General features: G+C 39.6%; 1 pseudogene across 1 annotated transcript; it reads right to left on the bottom strand.

Moving 5' to 3' along the window:
• Positions 1 to 13067: 13067 nt before the first annotated feature.
• Positions 13068 to 13981, bottom strand: LOC308494986 (olfactory receptor 11L1-like; annotated as a pseudogene). Its single transcript has one exon. The product of its transcript is annotated as an olfactory receptor 11L1-like (transcript).
• Between the last annotated feature and the right edge of the window lie 5302 nt (positions 13982 to 19283).

Here is a 19283-nt window from a genome sequence, read left to right as displayed (position 1 = left end):
GTGTTTGCATTAGATTGAATTCCTTAAAAAAGTATATCCCCTCACACCTGCCCATTTCTCCATGCATAAACACACACCAACTTGAGCTTGCATGCATACAGAGAGAGAGACAGACAGCCAGAGAGAGAGAGAGAGAGAGAGAGAGAGAGAGAGAGACAGAGACAGACAGAGAGAGACAGACAGAGAGAGACACAGAGAGAGAGAGAGAGAGAGAGAGAGAGAGAGAGAGAGAGAGAGAGAGAGAGAGAGAGAGATGCACACACCACAGATACAAAATATTAACACATAAACCCGTACCCACACTGGCAGAATCTAGTGTGACACACTTTGGTTGGCAGATACTGTAACACCTGATCTGTTTGCAATTGGCAGGGTAGGAGGCGCTCTTTACAAGGGCATGTCACAAATAATAGAAGCATTCCTTGAAGTAACAGCTTTTTTCATTTTTCATTGTAATTATTTCAAATGAATAGCTTTCTGTCTTTTTCTATCAAGTGACCCTGATACAATTTAACTTTTCCTGGAGGATTCCAAGCCATCTTTATGGACACTGGGGCTGGGCTGAGATATAGGGTGTTGCTAGGAACTACACGTATGTCGTATGTTGAGGTGTATTAGAATCTTTATCACTCCATCAAATGGCCCCAGTGCAAATATCCTTTTTGCACAGATGCTTGTATTACCCATATATGTGCACAGATATATGTATATGGGTATGAATATATGCACACACACACCATCTTTCATATGTCTCTGTACAAGATGTATACATAAGTCATACAGTGTAAATGCACTCACAATGCAGTTACTTACAAGCAACGTATGCACTCCCTACAGCTAGGTTTGTAAGTGGCTCCCTTTCTTATAACCAATAGCCTGCTTCTTTAGTCATTTTCCTTCCTTCTTTTCCACACTAATTATTGGGATTAAGGAGTTAGTATCTCATTCACTGCAGAGTTGGTGGCTTTAATTGGCGGCACCTGATTTAGTTAAAGAAAGCATTTTGACTACAAAGAACTTCACTGAAAGATGGGCTCAGTGGGAGTTATTAAAAGCAAGTGCATAACAGCTCCTGGGAGGCCATTATTTTGTGCTTCTCCCCTCCCCACAGAGGACATGTTTATGATTGGTAACAAGGTGAGAGGAAATTTCCTGACTTCATTAGAAACCTGGAAAAGTAACTTTTTCTTGCTAATACCTTTCTTCCTTGCTGGAACACACTTCTTATGGAAGGCGGTATGGCAAAATGACCAGCCCCCAAGCATCCTTTTCTGTCTAAAGGGAACACGTAATAAACTCTCTGGAACTTCAGGGCTCATCCCTGAAGAATAACCCTCGCCCCATACATACACACACATAAATGCAGTAAAATAGATACTTTATTAACTCAAAATTGCAAATAACTCAGGAACCACCTAGGCTAGTGATATTCACACGTGTGCTACTTCAGGGAGGAGAGAGTAAAGTTTCATGAACATTTCAATAGCATCTGTTTCATTTACATATAAACAATGTGCTCATTACAAACCCTTATCTGTTCATTGAAGCCAGGCTGGCAGAACCTAGCGTGACATGTCTTGGTTGGCAGATACCTTAACACCTGATCTATTTGGCATTGGTTGGGAAGAAGATGTTTGCTAGTGCATGTCCCAAATAATGGAAGTGTCCTTGCAGTGGCCAAGTCCTTTTGCTTGTAATTGTTTCAAATGGATAGGTCTCTGTCTTTTCACACCATGTGAACCTCAAACAATTTGCCCTTTTCAAGTTGATTCCAGACTATCTTCACAGACACTAATCATTGAGTTGGGTTGAGATGTAAGGGGTGTCCTTAGGAGCTCTCATGAGGTGTATTAGACTGTTTAATCATCCAATAAATGGCTCCAGGCTATGTTTTTAGAAGTATCTTGTCTTCTTTCTTGTCTTCTTTTTTGCTTGCTGATAACATTGTTTATGCCTCCAGTAGCCCCTTGATATTTTCTATTCTATCCCAGGCTCAGAAACCAAGCTGAGTTACAATTGTGTATAAGTAAGAATGAGAGCCTTACGAGTTTTTCTATAAGTACTTTGCATGTGTTTTGGTGCATAGGTTTTGTATCATCTCTTTTGGCTGCTCTAATGTTTTTAAAGATCAATTTATAGTTTTTAGCTCTGAGACTACTAGGCAATTATGGTTGCCAGAAAAGGAACCTTCACATAAGTGGTATATCATTGTATCATTGTAGTTAGGGTTAATATTAATATAAAATAAACCTCATTAATTTGGACCTTAGTAGTTCATAATATGGGATTGTCCTATTTATAAACTAGGCTTTGGAATTTACCATTTCACCAGCTACAGAAAGAAAGGATATGTTTGGTAAATTAATACCTTAAACAGAATCACAAGAGTAATGCAAATGTCATTTAAATGAGAAACTTGAATATACTTATCTGTTTATTAATATGGATCTTATTAAGCCATCTAGTTGGTAATACAATTCACTGTATATATTTGGAAGAAGCAAAAACAATCTCAATTAATCAATTAATGAATCCATTGAGAAGAAATTTCTTTAGAATAAAGTCAGCCTAGTATAGAGACACATAGAGAATTAATGGAAACTCTCAGTCGTTGGCTGATGGTAGTGGCAGCTGAAGAAAAGAGAGAGCCAATGCGATGTTAGAGTGGAAGTTAAAGTTCTGGAGTGTCTTCAGCTCAAGAATAACTGGTGTAGTTAGAATGACTGTCATCAACAAGACAAATAATAACAAGTTTTGGAGAGGCTGTGAGAAAAAGGAGCCCTCATACACTGTTGGTAGGAATGCAGATTGGTGCAGCCGCTATAGAAGGCAGTGTGGAGGTTCCTCAAAAAAATAAGAATAGAATTACTGTATGACTCAGCAATCCCTTTCTTGGGTGTCTACCCAAAAAATCTGAAAACATTTATCCATAAAGGCACGTGTGCTCCAATCTTCATCACAGTTTTATTTAAGGTGGCCAAGACATGGAAACAACAAAAGTGTCCTTCCATAGAGGATTGGATAAAGAAGTTTTGGTATATATACATGATGGAATACTAGTCTGCCATAAGAAAAGATGAAATAGTACCATTGCTACAACATGGATGGATCTTAGATTATCATGCTGAGCAAAATTAAGTCAGACAGTAAAAGTAGAGAACCATAAGATTTCACTGATATGTGGTATATAAAACTGAAAACAACCAAAGAACAAGACAAACAAATGAAGAAACAGAAACTCATAGATGCAGACAATAGTTTAGTGGTTACCAGAGGGTAAGGGGGGTGGGGGGTGGGAGATGAGGGTAAGGGGGATCAAATATATGGTGATGGAAAGAGAACTGACTCTGGGTGGTGAACACACAATGTGATATATAAATGATGTATTACAGAATTGTACACATAAAATCTATGTAACTTTACTAACAATTGTCACCCCAATAAACTTTAATTACAAAAAAAAAAAAAAGAATAACTGGTGTGTGGTCCAGTCTTAAGAAACAGAAATGTATCGCACAAGCATGAGAAAGTCACAGCTTCCCCTTGGAGCATGGCTGGAATGGAATATTTTTGACATTACTCTTTGAATGAAGTTTCCAAACAAAAAGATTCAATATTAATCCAATTGTTACTTTATAGCTTTGAAGGATATTCTGACTTTTCACTAAATCAGACTGGTCTTCCCACCGTTAATAGTAGATAGCTCAATATGTGCTAAGTATGATGCAAAATCTTTTGCATGTATTATTTTATTTAAGCCTGATGGACTTTGCAGGTGAATATTATTTCCATCATGCAAATAAGGAAACCCAGTTCTCTGAAAGTGATTCATTTGACCTAGGTAGTGAATGGTCAGATTGGGTTTCAAACCCAGTGCTAACTTTACAGCCTGCTGTCTTAACCGCTATTATATACTGTAGTTCATCAAGAAATAGGACAGAACAAATATTCTATGGTTCTATAACAAGTACATGTCAGTAACTGATCTGAGACTCATGCCAATGGACTCCCAAACCCTGCTTACCTACCTCCAAGCCCATGGAGCAATAGCCTTTAGTTAGTCCTAGCTGGGATATTGATTTCAAAAGATATGAAAGAGAAAGGACAACCTATCTGAAGAAATAATGCTGGAAAATTCCCTAACCTGGTGAAGGAAATAGATATACAAACCCAGGAAGTGCAGAGTGCCAAACAAGATGAACCCAAACAGGCCCACACCATGACACATCATGACTAACATGTCAAAGGTTAAAGACAAATAAATAATCTTAAAGCAGCAAGAGAAACGCAGTTAGTTACCTACAAGGAAGATATCATTAGACTGTCAACTGATTTCTCAACATAAACCTTGCAGGCCAGAAGGGATTGGCATGAAATATTCAAAGTGAGGAAAAATAAGAACCTACAACCAAGATTACTCTACCAGCAAAGCTAACATTTAGAATCAAAGGACAGAGAAAGAGCTTCTCAGACAAGAAAAAGCTGAGGGAGTTCACTACCAAGCCAGTATTACAAGGAATCTTAGAGGAATTTCTTCAAACCAAAAAAAAAAAAAAAAAAAGCAAAGAATAGTAAAATGGCAATAACTACATGTCTATCACCAATTATTTAAAATATAAATGGTTACTGTATTTTGCCGTGTATAATGCATACCCGTGTTTTTTGCCCAAACTTTCAGGGAAAACATCTTTCATTTAAAATCTTTGGTTCAAATTTTTATTTGTTTACATTTAGATATGTTTTTGTATTATAAAGGAATTTTAGCATTTATCTTTAACATATTATGGTACAAGAAATTTTATGTAACAAATAATTACAAAACACAAGAACAGACACAACGCACAAGAAGTGTTATGTACTGGTAACAAATTTACAACATTTATACATCATAGATGGCCAAGAATTCTTCTTTGTTGCAAGTTCATCTCAAGTTCAACAAAATCCATTATTATACTCCAGGGTATTATTTTGCATACGGATATCGTTATTGATTTCTAGAGTTATGGTTTTAACTCATAAGCATAAATAAAATAATTGAAAACATTTATATAGATACAGAATTAGTACTACCCATGTATAATGTGCATCCTTATTTTTTCCTCACAAATTTGGGTGAAAAAAAAGTGTACACTAAACATGACAAAATACAGTAAATGCTCCAATCAAAAGAAAGGGTGGGTGAATGGATAAAAACACAATTACAATTCACCAATAACAAACAAACAAAAAAACACACAACAGAATCCAATTAAAAAAATGAGCCAGAGGCAGATGGGTGGCTCAGTTGGTTAGAGTGTGAGCTCTGGGCAATGGGCTGCCTGGTCGATTCCCACGTGGGCCAGCGAGCTGCACTCTCCACAACTAGAATGAAGTCAATGAGCTGCCACTCAGCTCCCAGGTGGCCAGATGGCTCAGTTGGTTGGAGTGCGGGCTCTCAACGACAAGGTTGCTGGTTCCCGCAAGATATGGTGGGCTGCACCCCCCACAACTAAAATTGAACATGGCACTTTGAGCTGAGCTGCTGCTGAGCTCCCGGATGGCTCAGTTGGTTGGAGCGTGTCCTCTCAACCACAAGGTTGCCAGTTTGACTCCCGCAAGGAATGGTGGGCTGAGCCCCCTGCAACTAACAACGGCAACTGGACCTGGAGCTGAGCTGCGCCCTCTACAAATAAGTTTGAAAGGACAACAACTTGACTTGGAAAAGTCCTGGAAGTATATATTTTTCCCCAATAAAGTTCTGTTCCCCTTCCCCAATAAAATCTTAAAAAAACAAAAATGGTTTATATACCACATATCAGTGAAATCATAGGGTTCTCTGCTTTATCTGTCTGACTTATTTCACTTAGCATTATACTCTCAAGATCCATCCATGTTGTCACAAATGCTCCTATATCATCTTTCCTTAACGCAGAATAGTATTCCATTGTGTATATATACCACAACTTCTTTATCCATTCATCTATTGAAGGACATTTTGGTTGTTTCCATGTCTTGGCCACCGTAAACAAAGCTGCAATGAACATTAGACAAACAAATGAGAAACAAAAACTCATAGACACAGACAATAGTTTAGTGGTTACCAGAGGGTAAGGGGGTGGGGGGTGGGTGATGAGGGTAAAGGGGATCAAATATATGGTGATGGAAGGAGAACTGACTCTGGGTGGTGAACACACAATGGGATTTATAGATGATGTAATACAGAATTGTACACCTGAAATCTATGTAAATTTACTAACAATTGTCACCCCAATAAATTTAATAAAAAAAGAAAAAGAAGACATACAGTCAACAGATATATGAAAAAAAAAATGGCCAGCCCGGTGGCTCAAGTGGTTGTAGTGCTGTGCTCCTAACACCGAGGTTGTTGGTTTGATTCCCACATGGGCCAGTGAGCTGTGCCCTATACAGCCAAGATTGTGAACAATAGCTCTCCCTGGGGGTGGGCTGATGTGTGCTGTCTTGGGCTGCTCTGTGCTACCCTGGGCTACTGTGTGCCGTCATGAGCAGCTGGTGGACAGCAGCCAGCGTGAGCTGCTATGTGGTGCCGTGGGCTAACATGTGTTGCAATGAGTGGCCAGTGGCCAGCGTGAGTGGCTGGCAGCCAGAGTGATTGGCCGGCAGCCATCATGAGTGGCCACCGAGAGCTGCCGTGAGCTGCTGTGAGCAGCTGACCGACGACTGGCGACCGACTACCTCAGCTGGGGGGAGCACAAGGCTCATAATACCAGCATGGGCCAGGGAATTGTGTCTTACACAACTAGATTGAGAAACAACGGCTTGGACAGGAGTATGGGGGGGAAGCAGAAAAAAGGGGGAAAAATAAAAAAAAAAATAAAAATAAAAAAATGGGCAGAGGACCCAAACAGACACTTCTCCCAGAAGACATATATATTGCCAACAGATATATGAAAAAATGCTCAACTTCACTAGGTATTAGGAAAATGCAAATCAAAACCACAATGAGATACTACCTCACACCTATTAGAATGGCTATTTTCAATAAGACACATAATAACAGGTGTTGGAGAGGTTGTGGAGAAAAAGTAACCCTCATACAGTACTGGTGGGAATGTAAATTGATACAGCCACTATGGAAAACAGTATGGAGGTTCCTCAAAAAATTAAGAATAGAATTACCATATGACTCAGCAATCCCTCTTCTGAGTATCTACCCAAAAACTCAGAAAACATTTATCCATGAAGAAGAGGGTAAATGGCGTCAAATATATGGTGATGGAAGGAGAATTGACTCTAAGTGGTGAACCCACAATGCAATATATAGATGGTGTATTATAGAATCGTACACTTGAAACCTGTATAATTTTGCTAACCAATGTCATCCCAATAATTTTTCCTCTTTCCCCCTCCCCCCACAACACCGAGTCAAGCCGTTGTTCTCAATCTAGTTGTAGAGGGTGCAGCTCACTGACCTATGTGGGAATCAAACTGGCGACCTCAGTGTTATGAGCACAGCATTCCAACCACTTGAGCCACCCGGCCACCCCCATCCCAATAAATTTAATAAAATTTTTAAAAAGAAACAAGACCCTTACATATGCTGCCTACAAGAGACTCCCTTCAGATGGAAAGACACACACAGACTGAAGGTAAAGCAATGGGAAAAAAAATATTTCATGAAAATGGACACAGCATTAAAGAAAATCTGGGACAGCAATATTTATACCAGGCAAAATAGACTTTAAAACAAAGGCTATAACAAGAAACAAAGAAGAACCCAGTAATACCACTTCTGAGTATTTAGAAGAAACCCAAAATGCTATTTTGAGGGGATATATTCATTCATATGTTCATCGAAGCATTATTTACAATAGCCAAGATATGGTAGTTTACTGGGTGTCCATCGATGGATGAATGGATAAAAAAGAGGTGGTACATATATACAATGGATATTGCTTGGCAATGGAAAGAAATGTGTTCTTGCCATTTGAGGCTGCATGGATGGACCTAGAGGTTACTGTGTTGAATGAAGTATGTCAAACAGACAAAACCAGCTACAATGTGATTTTGCTTATATATGAAATCTAAAGAACAAAATAAACAAACAAACAAACTCATAGATATAGAGAACATTTTGATAGTTGCCAGATGGAAGGGGTTTGAGGGGCTGGGTGAAAAAGATGAAGGAATTAAGAAGTACAAATTGGTAGTTACAAAATAGTCACGGGGATGTAAAGTAAAGCATAGGGAATATAGTCAATAATATGGTAATAACTATGTGTAGTGCCAGGTGGGTACTAGACTAGTCAGGAAGATCACTTCTTAAATTATATAAATGTTCAACCACTATGCTGTACACCTGAAATTAATATAATATTGAATGTCAACTATAATTGAAAATTTTAAAAAGAGATATAATTGTTTAGGGGAATAAAAGGTGCAAAGTTCCAGGTATAAAACAAAAAGTCATGGTGATGTAATATACAACATAGGGAATACAGCCAATAACATTGTGAAAGCATAGTATGGTATGGTGTCAGATGGTTGAGGGACTTATCATAGTGATCATTTATTTAGGTGTATAAATGTTGAATACCTATGGTATACACCTGAAACTAATATAATATTGTATGTTAGCTACATTTTAGTATAAAAGTTAAAGAGATAAAAATAAAAAAGAAAGGAGAACATAAGTGTCCTAATTTCTAAAATAATCACCCCCTGAGGTTATATCTATACCTCCCCAAGTGGAGGTGTTACTCAATGTTTGGAACTGTGACCAAGGCCAAACTGGCAATATGTTTTAACTTTTAGGAACAAAGTTGTCAATGTCAGCCAATCAGTCTTGCACTAGCTAGCATTGGTGGTAAAATGCATGCTATTTTCATGTTACTGAAAAAATGAGTGGCTACTGTTTAAAGCAAATGATCAGTATCAGATATTGTGTGAAATGAATTTGCCAGTGAGATGCTTTATGTTGTTTGGTTGTTTGGTTGGTTGTTTGGTTGTTTTATTAAACCCCAATCTTGACCAGCTAGAAATGTAGACATTATGTCTCCAAACTTCTGTTTGTGTCTTCATTCATATTTATGCCAGCTTTGATCCTGTACTATAGACAAACTTGGGCATAAAAGGTTAACTTGAGTAACCTATAGAGCTTCAGAAGAAGAAACAGCGAATGGGTTAAAGTTCAGAAATCTTGGAGCTCCTTGCCAGAATGCCCTGGCGATCATTTGCCTCTATTCTTGGTTTCTACTACAATTAACTTTTGAATCCCAATGTGAAACCCAATCCGTTTGGCTGGGTTCCTGATACCCGTCTAACTTTTAGCAGTCCTCTCTTCCTAAGGTCCTGAAGCCTTTTGTTTAGGTCTTCTCTATGGAGTTCTACTTCAAGATATACTGCTCTGGAACACAATTATAATTTTTCACAACTGGTGCCACTGCCCTGAGAGCCATGCAGCCTTCCACATTTCCTAGCCTGCCTCCTTTGTAAAGAAATGCTAATGCTTATGAGTTCCTGATGTTAAGGCAGGTACTGTTGGCAATTTTACTTTAGGTTAAGCCTGAAGCCCGTTTTGCCTCTTCTTGATCCTGATTTACCCATTCCAAATTTCCTCTTCCTTTCTCTTGAGCACCCACTGAGGTACCAACAAGCCATCTGGCCCAAACAGTGGAAATTAAAGTATAAATTGAAGCTGAAGCTCTTCTAATCTAGTATGACAATTTGTACTGATCAGGTTAATAAGGATAATTTCTCTTTGGCTTGTACAGAGACATAACAATTTAATCTGATTTGCTATTAATTACTCTGTCCAATCATTAACAATGTTTCACTAAATAGAGAAAATCTATTCACATTGCAAAGGCGGTGTATCAAGCAAAGCACAATAACGAAAAAGTGTGTTTTGTGTTCAGCAGGGAAGCTGCACTACCACTGTGAGCAGGATGTGCACTTCAAAATGTTTATCATAGGTAGGACTGTGATGTCCTGGGCCATACACCCTCCTTCAGTTCCCTCCAGGGAATTCCATGGGCTTGTGAGATGATTGCCAGGGAATGCAAAGGAACACAGTGATTTTGGGAACAGAATGAAACTAATTGGCCCACAAGAAGATTAAATAACCACATTGGGAGTGAGAGCAACATAACTCTTTATCAAATAAATGAAATGACTTTAGATGGCTCTTTTTTGTTCTTTTATTAACAAGAATTTAGTGTACAATTATTGTGTGTTAAGCACTGTGCTGAGTACTGGGGATGCAGTGTTCAAACAAAACAGACACAGATTCTGCCTTTGTGAAGTTTACAGTCCAGGTAGAGAATATATGTTTATATGTCTATATCAATCACTCAGGTTATTCAATTGCAGTTGTGAGAAATTTATAATGAGAAATGAAAAATTCAGCGTGCTTTAAGTGCCTATCATAAAGAGACTGAGTAGGAACCAAAGAATGAGCCAGGTGAAAAACGGAGTGAGGATGGGAAAAAAGAACAGCCCGCGTGAAAGTTCTGAGGAAGAAAGCAGGTTTGAGGAACTTAAAGAATTGCAGGGAAGAAAAGGAGTTCTGAGAGCAAGAAAGCAACAAAAGATGAGACTGAGGCAAGATTCTTAGCTTTTTCTGCCACAAATGAACTCTAGATGGGCTATATGTCTTTGGATGTTGTGACAGGTAATGTTGGTGTCATGCGGGTGTCATGTGGGATCTCTGGTCCCGCACCCCACACAAGAACGCAGGACATGGTGAGGCCAAAAAGGAACACCCATGGAGCCATAGATAGGGGAGTCATATCACTATAGTCTCACTGGCAACTTGGTTGGAGACACAAGAAGCAGGAGTCACATGATCCTCAATCTGCCATCCGCTTCTCTGCCAACCAACCCCACTTGCTAACTGCAATCCTCTCTTGCCAGCTCAGCCACCATCTTCTTGCTAGCCCCCATTTTTTCTGCTAGCGTAGCCATGGCAGTTATATTAGTGGTCAATGGCTTACTGATTACAGCTGATGGCCAACTAGCCACAGCTGATGGCCATCTAATCACAGTTGATAGCCATTTACCACCTGAGCCAGCACCTTTCCAGGTGAAGCCGAGAGCCTGGTAACTGCACCCCTGGCTCTGTCCCCACAGTTGGTCACTTCCATGGGGCATCTTGTATTCATCCTAAGGGCAATGAGAAGTCATTGAAGGTTTCTAAGTTTAATTAATCTTAGACTACTAGAAGCTTTTTAAATTTCCCAATGGCCAACACACTAAAACCAAACAAACAAACCGAAAAAACCCTCAGCCTATTTGAGAAACCTGGACTCAAGAAAAAACAATGGACATGTATGGATGCAGCAGATGAAGCTTTTCCACTCTGCATCTGCACAGAAGGCTAGGCAGTCCTTCCGAGAGGCTGAAAAGTAATTGCGCTTCTACTCTGGATCCCTATGTTAACCACAAGAACAGTGTTTTGCAGTCTCTATTTCCTAATTGAGGGCACAAGAAGTTAAAACTAGATTAGAGACAATTAGACCCTTTATGAGAAGGAGCTCTGTGGGTGGTTGGGAAGGGAGTAGGAAGAACAAGTTGGGAAAGTGTTTCCCAAATGGTGCGGCATTCTTTGACTCATATTGTAAGTGGGAGTTTCTTAGAGCAAGTCTATGTGTGCTCCTGGTGGTACCCACCTGGAGGGTGGGCAGATGAAATGAGGTTAAACACACACACACTTACATACACACACACACACACACACACACACACACCACTGACAGCCAATCAAGAATACCTTTTTCTCAAGCCAAAGTATTTCATAGACCAGAATTGAAGATGTCTTATTTGAGCAACCACTTTTTTGTCCTAGTCTGGATCTAGATACTGTGAGAGAGACATGGGGAACATGTGACCTTGCATTTAAGCAGCTTCCAAGTCTATCTGAGAAGTTTGGTGTGCCTGGGGCACAAAGGTAGAGAAGGGGACTAGTGAGGGTTGAGCTCAATAGGTGGCCAGAAGCCAGGCTGAGGAGCTCCAACTCCATCCCAGGGCACTGGGGAACCATGGAAAATGATATACAGGAAAAAGGTAGGGAGAGGTTTGGGTTTTAGAAAGATATATCTGGCCTTTGTGGGGAGGGTGAGTGAGGGGGTATGACAAGAAGCAAGGTTGCAGGGGCTCAGTAAGAGCCTGTGGAGAGAGCTGGAGGTATCTATGAACATGAGGAGGAAGCCGGGGAAGAGAGGCCAATTTAGGCAGACAAAAAGTGATTGATTTCACTCTCTTCATCCACCAAACAGCCATTGTTTTGATTAGTCATTTATTCATTCAATCAACAAATAATTATTTTGCATCTGCTCTGTGCAGAACACCATGTTAGAGGATATTAAGAGGAATAAGGATGATGCTATTCCAGTCTTCAAGGGACTTGATTAACTAATTTCAAATGAGTGGAACAGTCGATAGCTGCTCTAGGATTTTAGAGATGGTTCTGATCAGTGGAGAAGCAGATGATTTAAGAAACAACAGAAGGCAAGATGAATGTGCATGAACCCTGAGGAGAGACACAGTAAACGGCATTGCTAGGCAGAAGTGAAGTGGGTATAATAGAAAGTACTAGAGGATAAGTTTGGATGGGAAGGGTATAGTGTCTATGCATATACGGTATATGTAGGAGTGTTAGGGTTTGTGTGTGTGTGTGTGCAAGTGTATGTGTGTGTATGTATACACATGGGTATATGTACCTAATGCAACCATAAACCTTAGCAGTAACAGATATTCCTAAAACATACCCACAGAGAGATAGAGAGAGACGGGGGAAGACTTCAGCAGGATGAAAACTTGGGTCTTTTGAATTTTCTACTATATGGCATCTATATATGGTGGATTAGCCTGATGAAGTTACATTTGTCTGGCAAACTTAATTTTACCATTCAAGGATTTACCTGGAGTTCTTAAGGCCATTAGGATGAAGAATCTGAAGGAGGATTCTTGCTCTGCTGGACATTTCCGTAGAAGGAGGGAGCAGCAGTAGTCTGAACCCCACCCCCTAGTACTCAGCCTAGTGCCTAACCTCCTTCACTGAAGCCCAAAATGCTCTGAGAAAAGGGTCTCCCTGGGAATGGTAAGGGCCATTAGATCCTCCAAGCATATGCCCACTGACTCATGAGCGCCCTTACTGCCTTTTTAACATCCTTGTTTCTCAGGCTATACATGATTAAGTTGACCATGAAAGTGAACACAGTGTTGAGTAGGGAGAAGATCTTGTTAAGGGCAGTAACCTGGATTGCTATGGGAATGGCATACATTGTTCCCAATGTTCCATAGTACAGAGTGACCATTATGAGGTGGGAGGAGTAGATGGATAAGGCCTGTTGCTTATCTGTAAGTGACAGAATTCTGAGGACAGCAGCAACAATGTGGATATTGCCGGCTACAGTGAGCAGGGAGGACGCCGTGCTGACAAAGGAGACCAGGAATAGGTGGTTTTCTCCACCATCTCAGGATTGGAACAGCCCAAATTCAGCATGGGAGCCAGGTCACAGAAGAAGTGGTCATCTCATAGGCTGCACAGAATGACAGTGGAAAGTCGGGGTGACAGTGACCACAGGGGTTAGGAATCCACCCAGTCAAAACCCACCTGCAAGCAGGATACATGTGTGGAGGTTCATGAGAAATGGTTAATAAGACATGGCTGCCAGCAGAAAGCACTCAACTGTTGCCATGGAACCAAAAAAGTAAAACTGGGCCATACAACCTGCAAAATAAATCACCTCAGGACCTGAGAGAAGAGTGTATCATATTAGGGGCAATGGAATTAATGTACCAGATCTCAAGAAAGGAGAAAATGAACAGAAAGAAGTGCATGGGTGCAGGGGGGCGGGGGATTGATGGCTGTGATCAAGGGAATGACTGTAAGGATGAGAATTTTCCCCAGTAAAGTTACTACATAGATTCCCCGAAATATCCCCAAAAGAGAAAACTGTAACCCAGGGAGACTCCCAAATCCCAAGAGGAAAAATTCTTTGATCACTGTCAGATTAACCATATCTGTGAGATCCACACATTAGACCTGAGTAAAAGAGAGAAATATAGCCAACTGCAAAAAGAACCATGCTCCTAGAGGGGAGCAATAGCAACAGAAATGCAATATAGTACAAAACTCAAAGACCTTTTCTTTTCTGGAACAAAGTTTCTGTTTTGTTCTACTAGGTGTATTTACCAAATAGTTATAGAGGAATCAGAAACTGTGCCCTAGAGAGTGAACAAAGAGGGTGTCTCCTCCGCTGTTTTCCACGCTTTCCTTTGACATAACTAGTGATGAATCTACCTTTGGGAATCTCACAGTGGGAGGTAAATACCTCTTAATGGGGACATGGTGCAGAAGCTTCTCTGAATTTCTGAAGCTCAGCTTTTAAGATTCAATCGAAATGTGAGTTCAAAATCCTAAAATAGCACCAGAATTCAGATGACCACATCTCCCCCTGAACCCCTAAATCAGGGTGAGTTTCACCTAGAATGTAATTGGAGAGAGGAGGGGGAGACAGCTATTGATCTTAAAGTACCTGTAAGAAAACAAAGAGTTTCTGCCAGGCTCTGGCGACATGCAGCTGATTGCTTTCATGGCATCAAATTCCTATGGAAATTGGAGGAAAATGTATGTAAAGTTATTCACTCAAAATGTTAGAGAAAAATAATGTTCCATCCTTCATAAATGAAAATGACATTCCTGACTCACAAGCAGTAGGATGTGCATTTAGAGTTATTTTTTTTTCTAGCAGCAGGGATAGGTTAGCAGTGAGTCATAGATGCAGCTTTCCCTTCCCCTCAAACACCCCCCTAGAGCTGAAAGACCATATTTGTGAAAGGGTTGTCTGGTTTTAGCACCCGGGTTGTGATAGGATTAAAAATTGGTCTGTGTTATACCCTAAATTAGGGGAAAGTGTAAAGCCAGAGTTAGGGGCTCAGTTTAGTTGTTCTAGGCTGAAGTCTCAGTCTGTGGCCAGGGAATAAAGCAAAGCCATCTTTGCTGATTTGCTTTGGGTAATGACAAAGTGTCCCTAATTTTCTTTTAATTTCCAAAAAATTAAATCCTATTTTAAATTTACTCAGGGAACTGGCTATTCAGAGGAATCTTATTAAGAATGTTCTGTGACATGAAAGAATTTCTCCATAATTTACCCTCTGTACCAATCTGTATTGTTAATACACTAAGTTTGTGTAAAGGAAGGTTTACCTATAATGGGGATATCCAGGACATTTAGGGTGCCTAAGGTAGTACTGAATATAATTGTAGCGTATAAGGAAAATCAATCAGCAACTAGAGTTGTCCCTGGGGGTGACAGCTGCTTCATCATTGGGGGATTAAACTGTCCTATTACCATTTCTCCTTGTCTTCAGAGACTGCCAGCCAGCATTCAGAACTGAAATTAATATCATTAGATTTTTATCATTCAATCCCAAGACTCATTAATTAATAATGGAATAAACTTGATTTTCCCTTTTGGCTTACCGGCATGATCCTTGGTGCCTCCAAATTCAAAGACAAACCAGCCTCCCTAAATCATTTCCCATCCTCTTTTATTGCAGTGAAGACAGATTAATGTCAACGCAAAAGAGAGGCTTCAGCTCAGAATTCTATTCATTTTTATTAATTCATTTATTCACTCACCATGTATTTTTGGACACCTACTATGTGACGTATATTGGGTTAGGTAGGCATTGAGAATAAAATCATGAGCAAGAAAGTCATGGTCTCAATTATTACAGAGGTTACATCTTGTAGCGGAGGTGATCTTAAAAATAACTGTAAAATTACTATTGTGATAAATGCTATGAGGGAGAAATATAAGGTCTTAATACAAAGAAGAACATGCCTGGAGAGGTGACCTAGTTTTGGTGAGATAGTAAAAAAGATGTCTCTGAGGAGGAAGTCATATTTAAGCTGAGATTAGATGGATTGGGAGTAGCTGCCTATGAGAACAATCAGAGGGGAGGTATTATAGGTAGAGAGATAGCATGTGAGTGAGGCACACACCGAAATACTGGAAGAATTAAAACAAGCAAACCATACTGACAATTGTGGCTGGAAGGCAACAGGTGAGGCAAGTGAGAGAAGAGTGATAGGAAGGGAGTTTGTAGAAGGCATGATCTGATTTACATTTTGAAAAGATCCCTCAGGCTTCTATATAGAGAATGGCCTGTAAGGGGCTAAAAGGGAAAATGAAAAAGCAGGTGAAGAAGCTAATACAGTAACCCAGGTAAGAGATGATGGCTAGGATCAAGCTGGGATAGAGTATGGTGGGTTAATTTTAGGGGTTTTACATAGTAGAGTTGGTGTATGTTTGTATTTTTCTGTATACATATTACACTTTAATGAAAAATTTACTCTAATGAAATGACATGGATTGTGAAATGACTGGTCTTAGCCAGATGAATTGCATTAAAAGAAGGCATGGAGGACAGGAGGAATTAAGGATGAATGCTAGATTTTTGGTTTAAACAACTGTATGAATAACTTCATGTCTTTTCCTAAAATGGGAAGACAAAGTAAGTAATTTAATTTGGGGGGAGGGGATTTTCTTTTGTCTTCCTTCCTTCCTTCCTTCCTTCCTTCCTTCCTTCCTTCCTTCCTTCCTTCCTTCCTTCCTTCCTTTTTTCCTCCCTGTTAGATCTAGTGGTTTATAATCCATTGCTGGGATGACAGTTTCAATCTTCATATGGGTCACTAATCTGCTAACAGACAGAGTCCCTGCCCTGAGAGACAGAGCTCTTACTCTGGCCACATAACAAGCTCTTAAGCAAAAGTCTGACAAACACTTGTCCTTGGTCTTAAAAGGGAACAGGGAAGAGTTCACTGTAACTTTTACTTAGCCTGTGGAAATTGCTCAAAGGCCAGGGTTAGCAACCTATATCAGGAGGATCCTCTGCATAGGAAGCACAGCACAAGTCTATGGGGACTGTTAGGTTCTCTTCAACGTCAGTCTCTGCAAAACCATCATTAATGGCAATCCAACTACCCAAAGCTTTCAATTATCTGATTTTTTTTTTATAAACTCTGTTTTGTCTAATTTTGCTTTTGTGTGAAAGAGACAGCTAATGAAACAAGCTCAGTCACAAAACAATGTATAGGAGATGAAATGGGCTCAGAATACATTCGGTCCTACTCTTCTCCATTTTCATTTATAGTTCTGGCCAATCAGAATTAATACCCAAGATAATGACCAGAGGCTCTGAATAATCCTCTATCATTAAAGAGTGATTCAAGTATATCATTATACTTGATTTACTAAGTTGGAACGGTGGACTCAGATAGCAAAATTTTTGTTTTTAGCAAAGACAATTGAAAATAGCTTTGCTCCTCAATTACCCAGAAAATCTAATTAAACATATACCCTTTACTCTATTCTCTTGTATTCCCTTAATCAGGATTTGCCCTGGTATTAATTCTTCTATGTCCTTATAATCACCAGAAGGTATTCATTAGAATGGAAAATTGTTTGGTGCCCAATATAAAATAAAAACTGAAAAATTTACCTCCCCCACCTCCCAGATGCTAATAGTTGCAAAAGTACAATCATAAAACTGAAAGTGTAGCAGCATAACTAAGGAGTGAGAGACTATAGAAGCCCAAACTCGTTACATCTTCTAGAGATAATCCAGGAAAATCTCTTGGAAAAAAAGGGGTAATGAGGAGGAATCTGAAGAATGGCTGAAGATTAACTGCTAAAAGAGAAAAGTATACAGCTTGGTAAGGAGAGCAGTGATTTGGCTATACCAATCAGATACCGTATGATTCAGTAATCCCACTTGTACATGTATATCCAAAGGAAATAAGATCACTATCTCAAAGAGATGTCTGCATCCCCATGTTCTTTGAGGCATTATTCATAATAGGCAATATATGGAAACAAACTAAATGTCCATTGATAAAAGAACGGATAAAGAAAATGTGGTATATATTATACATATAGAGCAATATTATTCAGCCTTAAAAAAGGAGAACTTCTTTCCATTTACAAGAATATGGATGAACCTAGAAGGCATTATGGTGAGTGAAATAAGTCAGACAGAGAAAGACAAATACTGTATGATCTCAATTATATGTGAAATTTTAAAAAGATGAGCTCATAGAACCAGAGAGTAGAACCATGGTTAGTTACCAGGGGCTGGAGGCAGGAGGTGGGGGTGGTGGATAGGTGAATGTTGGTCAAAGGGTACAAATTTTTAGTTATAAGATGAATAAATTATGGGAATCTAATGTATAGCACGGTAACTACAGTTAATAATACTGCATTGTATACTTGAAATTGGCTAAGAGAGTAGATTTTAAGTGTTCTCACCACAAAAAGAGAAGGCAACTATGTGAGGTGATGGATGTGTTAATTAACTTGATTGTGGTAATTATTACATAATGCATATCTATATTAAATCATCATCTTGTACATCCTAAAAAATCAGACACCCAGTGCTCTTCCGTCTTCCAAACCCGCAACTCTATCCATTAAAAAACTAGGTTTTTACAATATTATTGACTATATTCGCAATACTGTACTTCACGTCCCTGTGACTAATTTGTAACTACCAATATGTACTTCTTAATCCCTTCCCCTTTCTCACACAGCTCCCCAAACCCTCTCCCATCTAGTGTAAGACTCATCAGGGAGATCACTTCATAAATTATATAAATGTCTAACCACTACACTGTACACCTGAAACTAATATAAAATAATATTGAATGTCAACTATAATTAAAAATATATTGTCATGGGGTATAAAGTGCTGCGTAGGGAATATAGTCAGTGGTGTGGTAATAGCCATGGATGAGGTGTGATCAAACAATACTGTGACTGTTTAAGTAAAAAATATTACAGTAAAGGACACATTGCCATTAATCTCCCTCAAAATACTCCCCCTCACTTCGAGCCACTTACCCATCGTTCTTGCCACTTTCTGAAGCAGTTCTGGAAGTCCTCTTTCTTGAGTGTCTTCAGTTGTGCTGTCGTGTCTGCCTCAATGTCCTGAATCATTTCGACTTTGGGGAAGAGCCAGAAGTCGGTGCCAGATCCAGTGAATAAGGTGGATGAGGACACACCATAATGTTTTTATTTGACAGAAATTGCCATACTAGAAGTGATGTGTGACACAGAGCCTTCCCATCATGATCAAAACACACAGTGAATGCTGCTGCCAAGTGCCATCCAACAGAAAGCCAGGGATCTTCAACAAGCGACGCGGCGTATCAAACTTTAGTAACAGTGTGGGACAAGTTTCAACTTGTTCGGTGCAGTCAGTCAGGTGTGAGTTATGGTTGAGAGAAGGTGTGTTTTAAAGTGTGCCGTAAATCATGG

The sequence above is a fragment of the Rhinolophus hipposideros genome, assembly GCF_964194185.1.
Source record: "Rhinolophus hipposideros genome assembly, chromosome: X".
Lineage (NCBI taxonomy): Eukaryota > Metazoa > Chordata > Mammalia > Chiroptera > Rhinolophidae > Rhinolophus > Rhinolophus hipposideros.
This window is presented reverse-complemented; position numbering and strand designations above follow the sequence as displayed.